Here is a 16,051-nt window from a genome sequence, read left to right as displayed (position 1 = left end):
AACCGGCGCTTGTTGCATTTAGGCTCTTTGGTGCCTGGCACAGAGAGAACGGGGATCAGACCAAATGACTGTGGAATGGAACTGAAGTCAACCCCGGGAGCAGAGATGAGGATATCCAGACCAAGAACTTTCAATTTCCCTAAGGAAGCACCCCCTCGGCCTTCGCTCTGGCCACGCCCTCTGCCTTAGGTCTCCGCTCTGGCTGGGGAGGAGGCTGCCCACCATCAGCTCTAGGGGCCGGTACAGCAGAGAGACCCATCTCCCTGAGCCTCGGGTGGGTGGGGAAGGCTCCGCGAAGCAGGTGCAGTGTGAAATTGGGATTTAAAGACGAGCTGAAGCCTGCTCTTTAAAAATAAAGTGTGGACACGTGTCTGAGGAAGAGGCTATTAAGCCATCCTCTTTTCCTGGCTGCTACTTCCCACGTGCGCTGGGTAGAGACACCAAAGCTGCCGAGTGACCGAGGGTGTCTCCTCCCTCTCAGGGGCACCCACCCTGGAGCTCCCCGCGCGCTTGAATGAATGGGGGAGGACCCGTGCACATGAATGAGTGCGGGAGTGAGGGAGTGCGCGGGTGAGCGGGCGGGTGAATGGCGACCGCGCCGACTCGGCACGGGGGCGCGGGCGCGGGCTCCACTTCCCTCTCCCGCCAGCTGGTGGCCTCGGGAAGGTGGCGGCGCCGGCAGCGGCCCGAGCTGGGACGGGCCGGGGCGCGGGATGGTGGGGGAAGGGGCGTTCCCGGCGGCCGCGCCTTCCGCGGCTATTGGATTAGTGGCCTTCAGGGATGAGCTCAGCCGGATCGGCTTTCAGCTGCAGCCTCCGGGCCGGCCGGGAAGGCGGGGAGCGGGCGGCGGCGGAGGAGGAGGAGGAGGGGGAGGCGGCGGCGGCTGCAGCATCCAGAGCTGGCCGCGGCGGCCGGCGCGCCCCGCGCACAAAGGCGCCCAGCCCCTGGGGAAGGCGATGAGCACACCGCAGCCTGGGCCAGGACCCCAGCTCCAACTACCGAGACGTGCGCCCAGGGCGCCGGGGAAGACGCAGGGCGCGCCAGGGGCCAGCGGCCGAGGCGCGGGCCGTGAGCCCTGAGCCCTGAGCCCTGAGCTCGGGACTCGCCGCCCTCCGGGTCAGGCGCGGAGCTTCGGAACGGCTAGCGCGCGGGCCTTGGCGCGTCCCCGGAATCCGCGCAGGAAGGCACTGCCCCACTCCCACCCGACCTCTCGCGCCCTCCCGCCGCGCCCGAGCGCCAACTTCCCCAAGAACGCTCCAACTCCAGGCCACCCTGCCGGGCAGAGGGGGCGCTGCTGCTGGGCACCGGCCGTGAGGACGCGCCCCTGGCCCTGGGGAGCCAGCCGGCATCTTCGAGGTTCCTCGGGCGCCCCTGAGTGGGCGGCGGCGGCGGCGGCAGACGCCTCTTCAGGGAGTGCAGGACCTGCCAGCGCTGGCGATTCCTCCCGGCAGGCGCTCGCCCTCTCTTTTATGGTGAGTATTGTCCAGCTTCTGGCAAGGGGCGCCCTTGGGCGCGCTGGAGCCGGGAGCCAAGATCTGGCAGCGCGGACCTCGTGCGGGCAGGCACTCACCACAGCGGGAGCTCCTGGCACGGGTCCTGTTCGGGTTCCCGGGAATTCCTCTCTGCAGGCTGTGGCGGTCCCAGCTGGTTTGGTTTTGCGCTCAGCCTTTGGGGCGTTTGGGGCTGGCCCCTCTTGCCGTAGGTTCGAAGCCTGCCGCTTCTCTGTAATGGAGGCAGCACGAAAAACTGTCCCCCGAGTCACCCTGCCTGGGTTTGGGTCCAAGATCCGTCATTCACTGGCTGGGTGACCTTGGGCAAGGAGCCAAACCTCAGTTTCCTCATCCGTAGGATGGGGATGGTCATGGTACGTATTTTATAGGAGTATTGGTAGGATCTACGAGGTGGTGCCTGTAACGCCCGTAGACCCGTGCCTGGCACAGAGGAAGTACTCAGGCAAATGCTACTAGCTACATTATTATTAGCTGGGTGAGCCCAAGCGTGTCACAACTTTCCGGAGCTGTAGCAGCTCCCTCGTCTATTTAACGGGGACTGAATAGATTGTGGGGGTCTGGCCGGGGTCAGGGGATTCGGAGCGGTGGAAATTAAGGGCCTGGCACGCAGTAGGCTGTGAGGAAGTGGTGTCTGTTGTTATCGTTTACTCTAGACGCTGGGGTAAGAGAGCGCTGCTCGCTGCTCGGGGCCAGTTTCTGGCCTTGCCTGGAGACAAACTTGGTGATGCTCAGGAAGGGAAGGGAAGGGGTCGCGAGCTCTGCGAGTCACGGATAGGGGTAGGAGGTGGGGTCTAGGAAGGCGGGAGGAGGCCAGAGCCTGGAGCGCGGCAAATGTGGCTGCTCGGGTAGCGCAGGACGCGCCACGGGCTCCGAGCCAGGAGGGGACACCAAGCCCGGGACCTCTCTCTGGTGGGATAAGCTGAGAAAGTGACCTATCCAGCCTCCCTAATGGCCGACCGTGGACTATTGCGGACTGGAAAGGAGGGGAGGGCAGTTTTGTACCGCTGTCACCAAGAGGCGGAGAGTTCTGGGCTCTGGAGACAGGCTCGAGTTCGAATTCCGCCTCCACCATCAGCCCTCCGTGTGACCTTGGGCAAGTACTCTAATCTCTCCCAGTTTAGTTTCTTCCTCTGCCCTATCCTCCTCCGGGGGCGGTTGGGGGTGGGGGGTTGTGAAGAAAGGAGTTCTCTCCTCTCTAGGAATCTGAGCCCCCATCTTTCCACCCACCTTCTGCCCTCCCCGCAATCTGATGAGCCTAAATCCGGAAGACGTGAAATGTTATGCCTGAGCCTCAGGGAAACGCTGTTAAAAGGAAGATCCAGGATCTGCCCACCCTCTTCCCGGCCGGTCACCGCAGCATAAGAAGAGATCAATGTACTAAATCTCTCTCAGTCTCTCCATCTCTGTTTCCCCACCTTCTCACCTCTCTCCTCCAGACATATTCTGCCCCTTCTGTCAGGCTGATGGGGGAACCTCTTCTCATCCTGCAAAACCTTCATTTGTTTTTAAAGCTCTGCAGATTAATGGAGTTTGCAGAAAGACAAAAAGTGTCAGTAGCATGATAAAAGCAAGCTTTACACAAGGGCATATTCCTCTGAAACACATACTTTCTCATTGATTCAATTTTTAAAACTTCCTTAAAAAGTAGTAATAAAAGTACTTTAAGCCACCTTTGGCAAGAAGCAAACAACATTCAACTTGCTGGCCTTTCCACTCAAATATCTCTCCAGTTTGCATTTCTATTTTATTTCAAAGACTGATAAATTCAATGATATGAAAAGAAACTCTGCACGGGAAAGAAATCACCATAAATAGTCAAAAGTCAAAGTAGGGGGAGAATTATTACTCCTATCCAAAGGGCTCATCTCTTTAATATGTAAAATGTTCCTCATGTCAATAAGCAAAAGACCAAAACTGGATAAAGATCATAAACAGTCCACACACGCGAAATGACACTTAAACATGTGACAAGATGCTCTACCTCCCTCAATAAGAATGCAAGTGAAAACATGCACTCTTTTCACTTACTTACTTACTTAGTGAGTAAGATAGGGGCCCTGGGGAGGCTCAGTTGATTGGGCTACCAATTCTTGATTTCAGCTCTGGTCATGATCCCAGGGTTGTGAGAGTGAGCCCTGAGTTTAGCTCCACGCTAAGCATGGAGCCTGATAAAGATTCTCTCTCTCTGCCCCTCTCCCCTGCTTGTGTTCTATCTCTACTAAAATACAAACAAACAAACAAAAAACACGCTACAATAAGATATATATTTTTTTCACTTCAGCAGATATTAGCCATAAGCATTTATCAGAAACATCTTTTAAAATTTAAATCAAAGTCCTCTCTCTCTTAGAACCTTCTCCAAGCTGCCACGCAGTAGAGCCTGGTCACTGCCAGGTTCTTCCAGGTCTGGTTACTGCCCCCTACTCCCCTTTGCCATCATTTTCTTCCCACATTGCCCTCCACTACCGGCCTTTCTGGTTTTGCTGCAACAGTGGAAGGACTTCACTAGCTGTTCCCCCTCCTAGACTACTTTTTCTCTTCGCTTTTCTTAAGACTGGCGGCTTCTTCTAGCTTGGGCAGGCCTGTCCTTGGGGGACTTCACTCCTCTCCCAGGAAGTGGCCCAGGCCCGGGCCACTACAGTGTTCCTCATCCCTCTGTGAACAGACCCAGTTCAACTCACCAAATGGGGGCTACTTAGTTCTGAGTTGCCTGGCCTGTTGTCACATAGCCAGGCTCTTGAAAGGTCCCTTCTCTGTTGTTATAAGAACCAAGGGTCTCAGGGCAGCTCCCTGGCTAGAACAGGCCATTCTGTGTGGAAAATCAGGAGGGTGGTGGGACCTGGGGTGAAGTTACCAGGCAGAAGCGTCTGCCTCATAGTCATTTAAAAAAATTAGTACATAAATGTGTGCACTTAATTTTTGTGGACATAACCATACATATTTGGTTAAAGAAGATCAACAGCAAAATATATGTAAAATATCAACACATTTTTAATAAAACATGGTTCCTAAATAAGTCAACTAGTTTATCTGCTGCTGCTCAGCTCAAGAAATAAGGTTCTGTTTGGAGGCTGTGAGAAAAAGTCGTCTCTGCTAAACCCTTTGGGAAAGAGGATGGTGAACCCAAATCAGATATCATGGGCCTTGTGGACCTTTCCAGGGCATTGTTGACTGTGTGATTTTTGCTTCACATATTGAATTTAGAACTGAATCCCCATTTAAAGTGTGTACTTGGTTTATTATTTTTTTTTAATGTGTACTTTAATTTTGAAAAAAGTGTTTGTTGCTTAAAATGCAAAATACACAGGAGATGTGGAATGGATATTCCTTCTTCAACCCAACAAGTACTTTCTAACCTAGCCCAAGGGGCCAGGTGCTGGCTGGCTGCTGCCAGGAGGTAGAGGAGAGTCGGGTGCTGGCTTTGCCAGCAAGAAATGCAGCATGCACTGCAGAAGACAGCAGAGATGAGGGTGCACAGAGCTGGAGGGCTGGCAGAGAGGATGCCCAGCCTGCCTGGGGGGAGCAATCAGCCAGGCAAGTGAAAGTGGGAAGGCTCCTAGGACACCAAGGTATGGACAAGATGTGGTGCTTGGGGGAGTCTGGCATGGGTACCCTGGGCTAGGCCACGCTGGGAGGCAGTGCGGGAGGAATAAGCAGGAGCAGGTCTTGGGGGCTGTTGTGCCAAGCCACGGGGTGCAGCTTCCCCTGAGAATCCACGTGGAGAGGTGAATGAGAAGATGGGTGGTGGCTTGGTCAGATTTACCCCTTGGCAATGTGGAAGTGGGCTTAGGGGACACAGACTGGAGTCCAGGAGCCCCATTAGGAGACCATTGTAGTAATCCAGGCAACAGCTGAGCTGAGGGAGAGCTGGAGGCATTAAATGAGAGGGATGGGGGGGAAATCCATGGCAGAAATGGGGGTGCACAGAGGGGAACCTGGTATGCTGGAGAGGGAAGAGGCTGAGGTTGAGCCCTGGACATGTACTGTTGGGTCATCTTCTCCCCAGATGTCTGGTATCCCAAGAAGGTGAGCATGCCCCCAGACGAGGCTTGTGGTAGAGACCAGGTGGCTTTCCAAGGCTGTTTGAAGGAGCACCTAATCTGGTGGGCAGAGGCTTCCAGCAAGAGGGTTGTGGTGCTGAGGAGAGAAGGCAGGGCTGGATACCCAGTTTGGAAGAATCTGCAGAGGCCGGAAATGAGAGAAGACACATGGAGAGAGAGAGGAGCAGAAACAAAAGATGTGACCTAGGGGGTACCCCCAGGTTTATGGAGCAGGCAAGGTGCATCCTGGAGCCAGGAGGTGGCAGGAAGCTGCCACGAGTTCTGTACCTCTATATGTGCACAGGAGAGGCCCATAGCAGCTCCCAAGTCACCCACCTGGCTTAGTGCTGTGAAATGTCATTGGTGGGGAACATGGAGCTCTACTTTGTCCAGGAGGGAGCCGAGTTCTTCCAGTTAGCCAGACCACAGAGATGGCTCCTCTCTCGGCTGCATACTGTGAGATAGGTTGAATTACATAGATTCCTGGGGTCGGGGACTCCCTCTCACCTGTCCTCCCCACCCCCACCCCTACCCCCATCGTCTCTCTCTGTCTCACTGTCTTCCCTCTCTGGCCTTCCTGTTTTCCCAATTCCTCACCAGCCCCTTTTCCTCTCTTGCCTGCTCCCTGGTATCTCAAAAATGCTCCCAGAGACCTCAGGCTTAACAGAGGACCTTCAGAAATCCCAGAAGGTGCCCATCATGATCTCCTCAATCAAGCCTGAGGCATGAATACTTTTGCTTTTCTTTCAGGCATCCTGTGTTTTCCCACAACCAGTTAAACCAAATGGGCAACGTTCAGCTTGGGAGACAAACGAGGTGCTGGACCTGAAGATTATTGTGTTTTCCTCATGGAATTTTCCCTGAGAGGGTCCCAAAGTGTAGCACCCTCCCCCAGCCCCTGTGGTCCAGCTTTGCTGTAGCCCGAGCCACGCTGCGCCTCACGGAGGCCAGCTGTCCCTCAGAACAACCCATATGTGCCTGGGGCTGCCCTCTGGGTATGGGAGCAGCTGCAGGGTGACCAGGCCTGCCCAGGCTGCATGTGTATCAGGGCCCCTGGCCTCCGCTGCCTCAGAGGAGTGTCTCATTCAAATGACCTTGCGAAGCACGCTGGCCTGGTCTCCGCCCAGCAACCTCCTTCATCCCATCCTCTGCTCTCCTTGCTGGCTGACAGCCTGAGCTTCTGCCTTGGGGGCTCCTGGCTCAGTCACGCGTGGGAGGATTCCCATGGAAACCCCACAAGAAGGAGAGGCTTGGGAAAGCCTCATTGATTCACACTCTAGGAAGACAGGCGTGAGACGGTTCCACCTGGAACTGGACAGATGGCTCTCTTTGTGAGCTCTGGGGAAGAAAAGACTTGCCCAGCCAGTTGTAGCGTGAGCTCCAAGCATGTGTATAGAGGGGGAAAGATCATGGACGTCAGTGGAGAAAACCTTGGAGGTTCTTTAGTTCATTCATCATTGGTGGTTTCGCTCTGAATGAGCATCTTGTGATGAAACAGCCCCTCTACTGAATGTTTGTATTAAGAGAATCTTAAAAACATCCCAGTCAAACCAGATTAGGGTAGGTATCATTGGCACCATTGGAGAGGCAAACACTGAAGAATAAAGATGGAAATGAATTGCCTGAGCTGCCGGAGCTCTGTATTTCCAGCTCATGCCTCAGTGGAGGTTCTTTTACTCATTTGCTCAGGCTTGTGCGTTGTGTAGACATTCACCTAGCCCTTGCTCTGAGCCAGAGCCATGGAGACTCCCTGGGACTGCAGTGAGGGGACCCAGCCCTGCTCTCGAGTTGTTTCCTTGCTGGCGGTGGGCAGGCAGCTAAGGAGAGTCACGGCCTCCTGTGATTAGTCTGGTGGAGACAAGTATAGGGGCTTTGCGAGCAGGGAAGGAGGCTCCCCAGAAGTGTTGATTCCCGAGCTGAATTACCCACCTGTGTGCCTGTGGGGGTGTGCAGGGAGAGGGAAGGGACGAAGGCAGCAGCGTGTCAGGACAGGAATGTGTGGGCTTACGTGTGCCTGTTGGGAAATTCTGGCAGGTTGGTAGGGATGCAGTGAAGGGGTTTGTGTGGAGGCCAGGGGAGCACTTTGGGAGGTTAGGGTTAGGGGTCTGCACTTTGTCCTGCTGCAGAAGATTGTAAGCAGGGACATGATTAAATTAGTTTTGTATTTTACAAATGCTGTAGTATACATTGAAAAGCAGTATGCCGTCTGTTAAAGGAATTCAAATGGTATCAAACTGCACTGTTTTTTTTTTTTTTTTATAGTCCTTGTCATTATTCAGACCTGTCACTGGGTGTGACCCCTTTGGTGTGAGCTCTCCCTAGAGGGACGCGGTCTGGTTTTATACTTCCCTGTAGCCTCAGCTCCCCAGGGAGGCAGCATCACTGTCGGTTACAAGAAGGACTGAAATCCATACCCACCCCGTAAGTCTGAAGCCAAAGGCCACACTGAGAGGAGGGTGGCTCACCCAGTCATTACCAATTCCTGCAGTGTCTGTCTTGTGGCAAACCCCATGCCTGGGTGAGCCTGGCCAGGCCTCTGAGAATGGGATTTCTGGTCCCGTGCCTCTGAAGGCTGAGTGTCACATTTTGCAAACCGCTGAGGCTCTTTAAGCGATGCAACCTCCACACTTCACATCTCCTTGTTTCTCTGTCGGGTTGCGAGACCCACCAGGGTCCTGGGAAGGGCAAGTGGCAATTTGGGTTTTTGTTTTCTTGCTCAGTCATCGTTGAAGCCCCAGGGCGGACCCTTCCAGATAATGTCATTAAGCATCCCATCCAAGCGTAGACTAAGAAATTAAGTTTGGTTTGGGGGGAATGTGAAAGAGGAACCATTAAGCATTGTTCAGTATGCCCTCTGCTTACTGGGTTGAGAGACGATGTTATTATTCCTATCAGGAAGTTGGACTTTGTTGTATCTCCTGTGTGCCTGGCCCGGTGCCACGTCCTGTGGTGGAGACAAGAAATGTGACAAGCCACTCCTGGCTGAAGAGAGAAGGCAGGGACTGAGCCTGACCTGGCCACTGCTCTATCCCTAGCTCTCAGCAGCACAGAGCCTGGCACGTGGCAGCTATCCTCCAAGTGTTTGTTGAATGAATACATGAGAACTAGGGCAGGAAGCGTGCACAGCAGTACCTAACAAAGGGGCAGATTAGGTACAGCCAAGAGTCAGGTGATCAGAGGCGATGACAGTGTTAATGGCAGAACTAGGCCCCATGTCCTCATCTCCTGATTACATCCTCTAAAAAGCAGAAAGTGAGACCTCCCTGAAGGTCACTGTCACCTCTCCACATGCATACATGTACTCTACCCTGTCTTTAGAGCATGGTGCCTCTGTCTGTGCTTGGAGGGGAGCAGAGACGTGCAGGTGAGAGATTCCTGTCCTCAGAGGAACACCCCTAAAGGTAGAAAAAAAGCAGATCAATAGGACTAGAGAGACCAGGCTGGCTCTGGGTGGACAGAGGTCCGGGGCAGGTCCCTCGAGTCCTGGTGGATCAGGGCAGGCTTCCTGGAGAAGGTGGAGCTCACAGGCAGGATTGGGAAGATGAGGAAGGAAGGACTAGGGACTCCACCCCCCTGGACACAGACATGAAGACTGACCTGTGGCCCTGGTTTAGGAGTTGGGACTCTGCATTGCTAATTTCCTTTCTCCCAGCTCTGGCCTCTAGCCGGTTGCCAGCTGGTCCTTCTGTCCCTCGATTCTGATCCTGACCATTGCCCGTGACAGGTTCCATGGGACTAAAACCAAATTTCTTAGCCCCTCTTTTATTCATTATTCACTCACTACTTGCAGGAAACCAAAGATGCTAGAACTTCCCTGGGGTGAAGACTATAGAGGCTGTGAGTCTTGGCTGGGTGCAGGGAAGGTGAGGGCAGAATAGGGCCCCCGCTGCAGACCAGGATCTGGCTAGAAGCTTACACATAGTCCCCTATTGTTGAGCATTTGCGCTGGTCTCCATTCTTCGTGGCTGTGAACCACTCTGCCCTTCGCTCCGTCGCTGAATCCTAGTGCACACCCGTGGTTGTGTCTTTAGGGTGCGTTCAGGGCCCAAAATGGCAATGTCAGAGAATATACACAGTTTAAAGGAGCACTTACCATTTACTGGGTACCTCCTGAGTGCCCTGGGCCATTCCAGACATCCTGGCAAAGGCAGGCAAGGTTAGCACAGAGTTAGCAGCCCTTCTCAGGTGAGTCTCAGAGAGGTTATGTCCTTGCCCAAGGCCCAGTGGACAGCCAGGCATTCAAACCCTGCCCTTCATTATAATGTGCGGTCGCTAGTTAGTGGACATCAGCACTCTGCGTGGGTCCTGCCTTGGGGGGGAGCAGCAAAGGGGCCATCTGTTATATGTCTGCCTTGCCTCACCCCCAGCGTGGGCAGCCTATGGGATCCCCACCTGCCACTGTTGGGACAGAGGCCTTGAGGCCCTGAGACTGCAGCTGGGAAGGAGAGCCTTTGCCCTCAGGGACCCAGTGCAGGTCTCCTCTGGGGATGTGGTTTCGATGTTGCTCTCAAACACCTTAAAGGTGTCTGTTCAACAGCAACAACTCTCAAGCGGGCCTGGCTGTGCACAAGGATAAGGCAGTTTCCCTTAGACTTGCCCTGTGTGGGCCACACAGCCCTGATTACAGGAAGAAAAATGGGAGAGCATGGGCTTGTCCTACCATGGCCCAGGGGTCCCTCTCAGTCCTGCCGCTTGCTAGGAACCTCTCTGAGCCTGTTTCCTCATTTGAATAAAGGGGCAGATGCCTTACAGTTCCTGGGAAGCGGCTGTCATGCCGCTTGGCACAGAGCGAGTGCAGATACTTAAGGTTAGTGTTGGAGGAAGCATAGAGGAGCGCGTGCGATGGGGGCTTTGGCTTCAGGATGGGAACAGCTCTGCTGTCCTTTAGCCATTCGCTGCGGTCAGGCTGCTTCCTCTTGGCGCCTTAGTTTCCTGGTCTGTTAGCTGGGACTATAAGGTGCCTTCGAGGCAGATTCCAACCCTTACAGTCCGTTGCATCAGGGCAGACTGTACAGACTTACAGACACGGCCCTGGATGAGTGTCGGTTCTATTAACAGAGTCCCCACACACAGCCTGCACCTCTCACACGTTATCTTGTTTATTTCTCATAATTTGGTTGAGGCTCAAGGGCTGAGTGAAGGTTGCTATGAAGCTCTAAGGTGAATAGAGAAAAAAAGCAAGTTGTCTTGCTCACTGAACTACAGTGTCCAGTTTTCTTGTACACGCAATGGGTCCTCATTTCTGTCTGGGCCCTTTGGGTTTGACACCCCCACCCCCTCCTCACTCCCCTACCTCTTCCCTTTTACTCCTCCCCCTGCCCTCCACAGAAATGGCAGCACACCTCACATAAGGTTCTGCACTTTGTTTGACATCATCATCGGTACATTCTTTTCTCCAGTTGCATAGTATTCCATTACATGGATTTACCATATTTATTTAGCCTGTCTTTAGTTATGTTTTCCCCCCAATATTTTGCTATTACAAACAATGCTGCAGTGTATTACATCTATATAAAATATTTGATATATACATGTATTATATATGTATTATATATAATACGTATTTTATGCATCTGATGTATTATACGTATGTACATAGTTCTGCATATTTAATACTGAATAAATACTGGCAGTGGAATAGCTAGGTCAAAGGTATGTGCATTTCCAATTCTGATAGACAGTGTTAATATGTCATCCACTGAGGTCACACCATTTTACCTTCACTTTAGCAACATATGAGCCTGTCTGCTTCTCCAGGAAGGTGTAATCCAACTTTTTGAGCTTTGCTAATCTGATAAATAAAATAGCATTTCATTGCAGTTCTAACTTGTTTCTCTCTCTCTTTTTAAATGTTTGTTTATTTTTGAGAGAGAGTGAGTAGGTGAGGGACAGAGAGATAGGAGAGAGACAATCCCAGACAGGCCCTGTGCTGTCAGTGCAGAGACCCACACAGGGCTTTGAACCCACAAACTGTGAGATCATGAGCTGAGCCGAAATCCAGAGTCCAAGGCTTAACCGACTGAGCCATCCAGGTGCCCCCTAACCTGTTTCTCTTTTATTATGCATTTGGTGGAACATCTTTCCAAAGGAGCCATTTGGTTTTCTTTTTGTGTGAACTATTTGTTGTATCTTTCACATTCTGTATGTGGGTTGGTCTTCTCTTAGCAATTTGTCATATATTTGTAATCTGTGTCTTAAATATTTCCCCATATTAAAACAGTAAGCAAGTCTAACTTTTTTCATGAGTGCTTTTTGTTACGCCATTTGGTTATTTCCCATTTTCATTTCTTTTTTATTTTTTAATAAATTTTTAATGTTTTATTTATTTTCGAGAGAGAGAGAGAGACAGAGTGTGAGTGGGGGAGGGGCAGAGAGAGAAGGAGCACAGAATCCGAAGCAGGCTCCAGGTTCTCAGCACAGAGCCTCATGTAGGGCTCGAACCCACGAACCATGAGATCATGACCTGAGCTGACGTTGGACACTTAACTGACTGAGCCACCCAGCTGCCCCCCCCCCCCATTTTCAGTTCTTATGTCTCATATTTGTGCCTTCTCCCCACCCTTTACATGATTAGCTTAAATGGTTTATGTGTTTTATTGTTTCCTTATTTTAGTCATTGAAGTTCTGCATTTAAAGTACAGTTAACAATATATGAAAATATAAATTATTTAATTTTAGGTGAAATGACCTGAATAAAGGCCCATGATGCCATTTTTTAAAAAGAAAATTCACTAATATTTAGTAAATTAAGAAAAAGATAAACTGAAATAATCTAAATGCTAACACTGTTTACATCTGGTTAATGAGATAGGTGGTGATTTATAGTTTTGTACATTTTTTTGAATTTTCTAGAACTTAGACATTAATTTGTTTTCTAATTAATAGACTTTAATTTTTAGAATAGTTGTAGATTTATAGAAAACTACATAGAAAATATGTACAGTTCCCATATACTCACACCCAGTTTTCCCCATTATTAACATTTTACATTAGTATGGTACATTTATCACAGCTAATTAACCAATATTGATACCTTGTTAACTAAAGACTATGCTTTATTCAGATTTCCTTAGTTTTCTCCTAGTATCGTTTCTCTGTTCCAGGATACCATATTAAATTTAGTTGTCATGTCTCTTTAGGTAGGCTCCCCTTGGCTGTGACAGTTTGTTCCTTTTTTTAAGCTTATTTACTTACTTATTTATTTATTTATTTATTTATTTATATTTTTATTTTATTTTTTTATTTTTTTATTTTTTTATTTTTGGGACAGAGAGAGACAGAGCATGAATGGGGGAAGGGCAGAGAGAGAGGGAGACACAGAATCAGAAACAGGCTCCAGGCTCTGAGCCATCAGCCCAGAGCCCGACGCGGGGCTCGAACTCACGGACCACGAGATCGTGACCTGGCTGAAGTCGGACGCTTAACCGACTGCACCACCCAGGCGCCCCTACTTATTTATTTTTGAGAGAGAGAGAGAGAGCCAGTGTGTGCCCTCAAATACAAGAGCAGGGGAGGGGCAGAGAGAGAGGGAGAGAGAGAGGGAGAGAGAGAGAATCCCATGCAGCCTCTGCACTGTCAGAGCAGAGCCCAATGTGGGGCTCAAACCCACAAACCATGAGATCATGGCCTGAGCCAAAATCAAGTGTCTGGTGTTTAACCAACTGAGCCACTCAGATGCCCCAGATGTTCCTTGTCTTTAACGCCCTTAACAGTGTTGACGAGTATTGGTCAGGTATTTTGTTGGATATCCCCCATTGGAATCTGTCCTATATCTTTGTCATGATTAGACTGAGGTTATGGGTTTTGTGGAAGAAGACCATAAAGTACTATTTCATTACATCATGTTTTATCATTTCATGACATACTATCAGCATGATAATGATATAATAATTAATAACCATATAATAGATAATATAATATGGTAGATTAAATGATTGCCTTAGACACTTTTTGTGTTTTATTGGTTTTGTTTTGTTTTGTTTTTGTGGTACTTTTTTCCCAAAGAATTACTTCTCACATTAGTTCTATTGTTTTTCTATTTTATTATGCTTAATTCATGTATTTTCATTTTTTATACTTTCTAGTATAAGTACACCAGCTGTGATTTCCTCTGAGTAGTAGGATCCCACAGGTTTTAAGATATGGAATGTGTTTTGTTATTCTTACTCTGTATATATTCTGCAAATTCTTTGTAGGTTTCTTTTTTTGATTTGAGTCGTTTAGAAGAAAGTTTTTAGGGGCACCTGGCTGGCTCAGTCAATTAAGCTTTCGACTTTTGGTTTCGGCTCAGGTCATGATCCCATGGTTCATGGGTTCAAGCCCCACGTTGGGCTCTGCTCTGATAGCATGCAACCTGCTTGGGATTCCCTCTCTCTCCTTCCCTCTGCCCCTCCCCCCACTCATGCTCCCATGCTCACTTGTTCTCTCTCTCTCTCTCTCTCTCTCTCTCTCAAAATAAATAAATAAACTTTAGAAAAAACAGAGTTTTGGGGCGCCTGGGTGGCGCAGTCGGTTAAGCGTCTGACTTCAGCCAGGTCACGGTCTCGCGGTCCGTGAGTTTGAGCCCCGCGTCGGGCTCTGGGCTGATGGCTCAGAGCCTGGAGCCTGTTTCCGATTCTGTGTCTCCCTCTCTCTCTGCCCCTCCCCCGTTCATGCTCTGTCTCTCTCTGTCCCAAAAATAAATAAACATTGAAAAAAAAAAATTAAAAAAAAAAAGAAAAAAAAAAAGAAAAAACAGAGTTTTGTAAAATATCCAAGTGGTAGGGTTCTGTCTCATATTTTTGTGATTAATTTTTAGTTTTTCTTTTATGTTATTAGATTCTGTATTATCTCTGCTTTATTCGTAAGGTTTACTTGTGGCCTGATAAATGGGAAATGTTTTGATATATACTTCAATTAACCCTGCCTTATTAATTATGCAATTTTTATTTTTTTATGTCCTTTGCTAATTTGGTTCACTGATCTGTCAAAAGCTTACAAAGGTACATTAAAGTCACCTGCCTCTGCTGGGTATCTATCTGCCTGTTCTTCCTTGTTATTGTCTGTAGCTTTTGATCTGAATTTTGGTGCTATTATTTGGTATGTTAGATCTTTAATATTGTTGCCTCTCTTTGCTTTGGAGATACCTCTCTTTAAAAAAAATTTTTTTTAATGTTTATTTTTGAGAGAGAGAGAGCATGAGTGGGGGAGGGGGAGAGAGAGACAGAAACACAGAATCTATCGGAAGCAGGCTCCAGGCTCCGAGCTGCCAGTACAGAGCCCAACTCAGGATTCGAACTCACAGGTTGTGAGATCATGACCTGGGCTGAAGTCAGATGCTTAACCGACTGAGCCACCCAGGTGCCCCTGGAGAGGTCTTTTATATGTAGCATATGGTTGGGAGTTTTGTCTTATTTTCCAACTTACTTTTTTTTTTTTTTTTTTTTTTTTTTTACTATGGCCATTCATTGACACAGCTAGTGTTTCAGGCTTAGTTTTACTATCATATTTTATGTCTTTGTGTTATGATTTCTCTTGCTTCTTACAGCAGAATCTTTCAGTGTGCGGTCTTTTGTGTTGTGTTCTTTCTGACAGTTTGGAAGCTTTGCACTTTAGTTCTTCTAGAGGTTGCCTTTATAACTATGTAAGATGCATTTTATCTTTTTTTTTTTTTTTAGACTGTGCTAGTTGTCTCCCTTCTGAAATAAGTGATCACCAAATTACTTTACAAATTTAGTCACAATTTTTATATGCTTTGTGACAGCTTTTTTCCGGCGAATTTTCTTGATTTGCCGTTTGTTGTTGTTGTTCTCTCCCTCCTTTATTTCTCCTGTAAGCATCTTTGACTATGTCGTGTGCTAATTCCTCTAGATGAACGTTTTGCAGGGGATTTATGCAGAGGGGAGGTGCCAGGAAGTATTTTAGGAGAGCAGGATTGCTCCCGGTTCATGGTAATTTTGTTCCTAGGACTGAGGCCGTGATTTCTTTTGGCCTCGCTTCTACCCAGCAGCACAGTTCTGTAGCTATGGGCTTCCCCCAATCTCCCACTCTGCCTCAACAACACACTGCTTCCTGTGACGATGGCAGACCTGTGGTTTTCTTGCTATCCCTGCCCTCCTCTGTCCTCAGGGTGTCCGAGGCAGCTCCCACTGCCAGACCACATACCCTGCTCCCACTGTTCTGTTTAGGAACCATTGGTTTTTTCCCATCAGAGAGTGCCAGCTACTGGTTGGCTCTGCCAGCTTTAGCCGAGATCTGCAGCCACAGGTGTTTTCTGTAGGTGTTTTCTCACCCCCGTTTGATCTTCGCTGCTTTTGGCAGTCCTTTACTGTTTTTGGCAGTCTTTCCTTATAAGTTGTGGTTCGGGTTACAAATGTGTTCTGGTTTTGCTGAAGATAAAATTTGCATTTCTCTTTCTCTTTCTCCTTTATTTTAGGTGATTTGGGATATGAAAAGAAGTAACTGTATTCTGCTATCTTCGGGCTGTCTAGTGTTGCAAATTTTTACGTGCTCTGGTTTCCC

General features: G+C 49.2%; 1 protein-coding gene across 1 annotated transcript in view; it reads left to right on the top strand.

Moving 5' to 3' along the window:
• The first annotated feature begins 841 nt into the window (after window positions 1–841).
• The window catches only part of SPSB4 (splA/ryanodine receptor domain and SOCS box containing 4), an 81,920-nt gene continuing 66,710 nt past the window's right edge, over window positions 842–16,051 (top strand). Inside the window, exon 1 of the mRNA XM_043595264.1 lies at window positions 842–1,472. The gene's annotated coding sequence lies outside the window, so the exon portion shown is untranslated. The remainder of the gene's footprint in view (window positions 1,473–16,051) is intronic.

The sequence above is a fragment of the Prionailurus bengalensis genome, chromosome C2 (assembly GCF_016509475.1).
Source record: "Prionailurus bengalensis isolate Pbe53 chromosome C2, Fcat_Pben_1.1_paternal_pri, whole genome shotgun sequence".
Classification (NCBI taxonomy): Eukaryota; Metazoa; Chordata; class Mammalia; order Carnivora; family Felidae; genus Prionailurus; species Prionailurus bengalensis.
The sequence above is the reverse complement of the archived record's forward strand: the minus strand, read 5'-3'. Positions and strand labels throughout refer to the sequence as shown.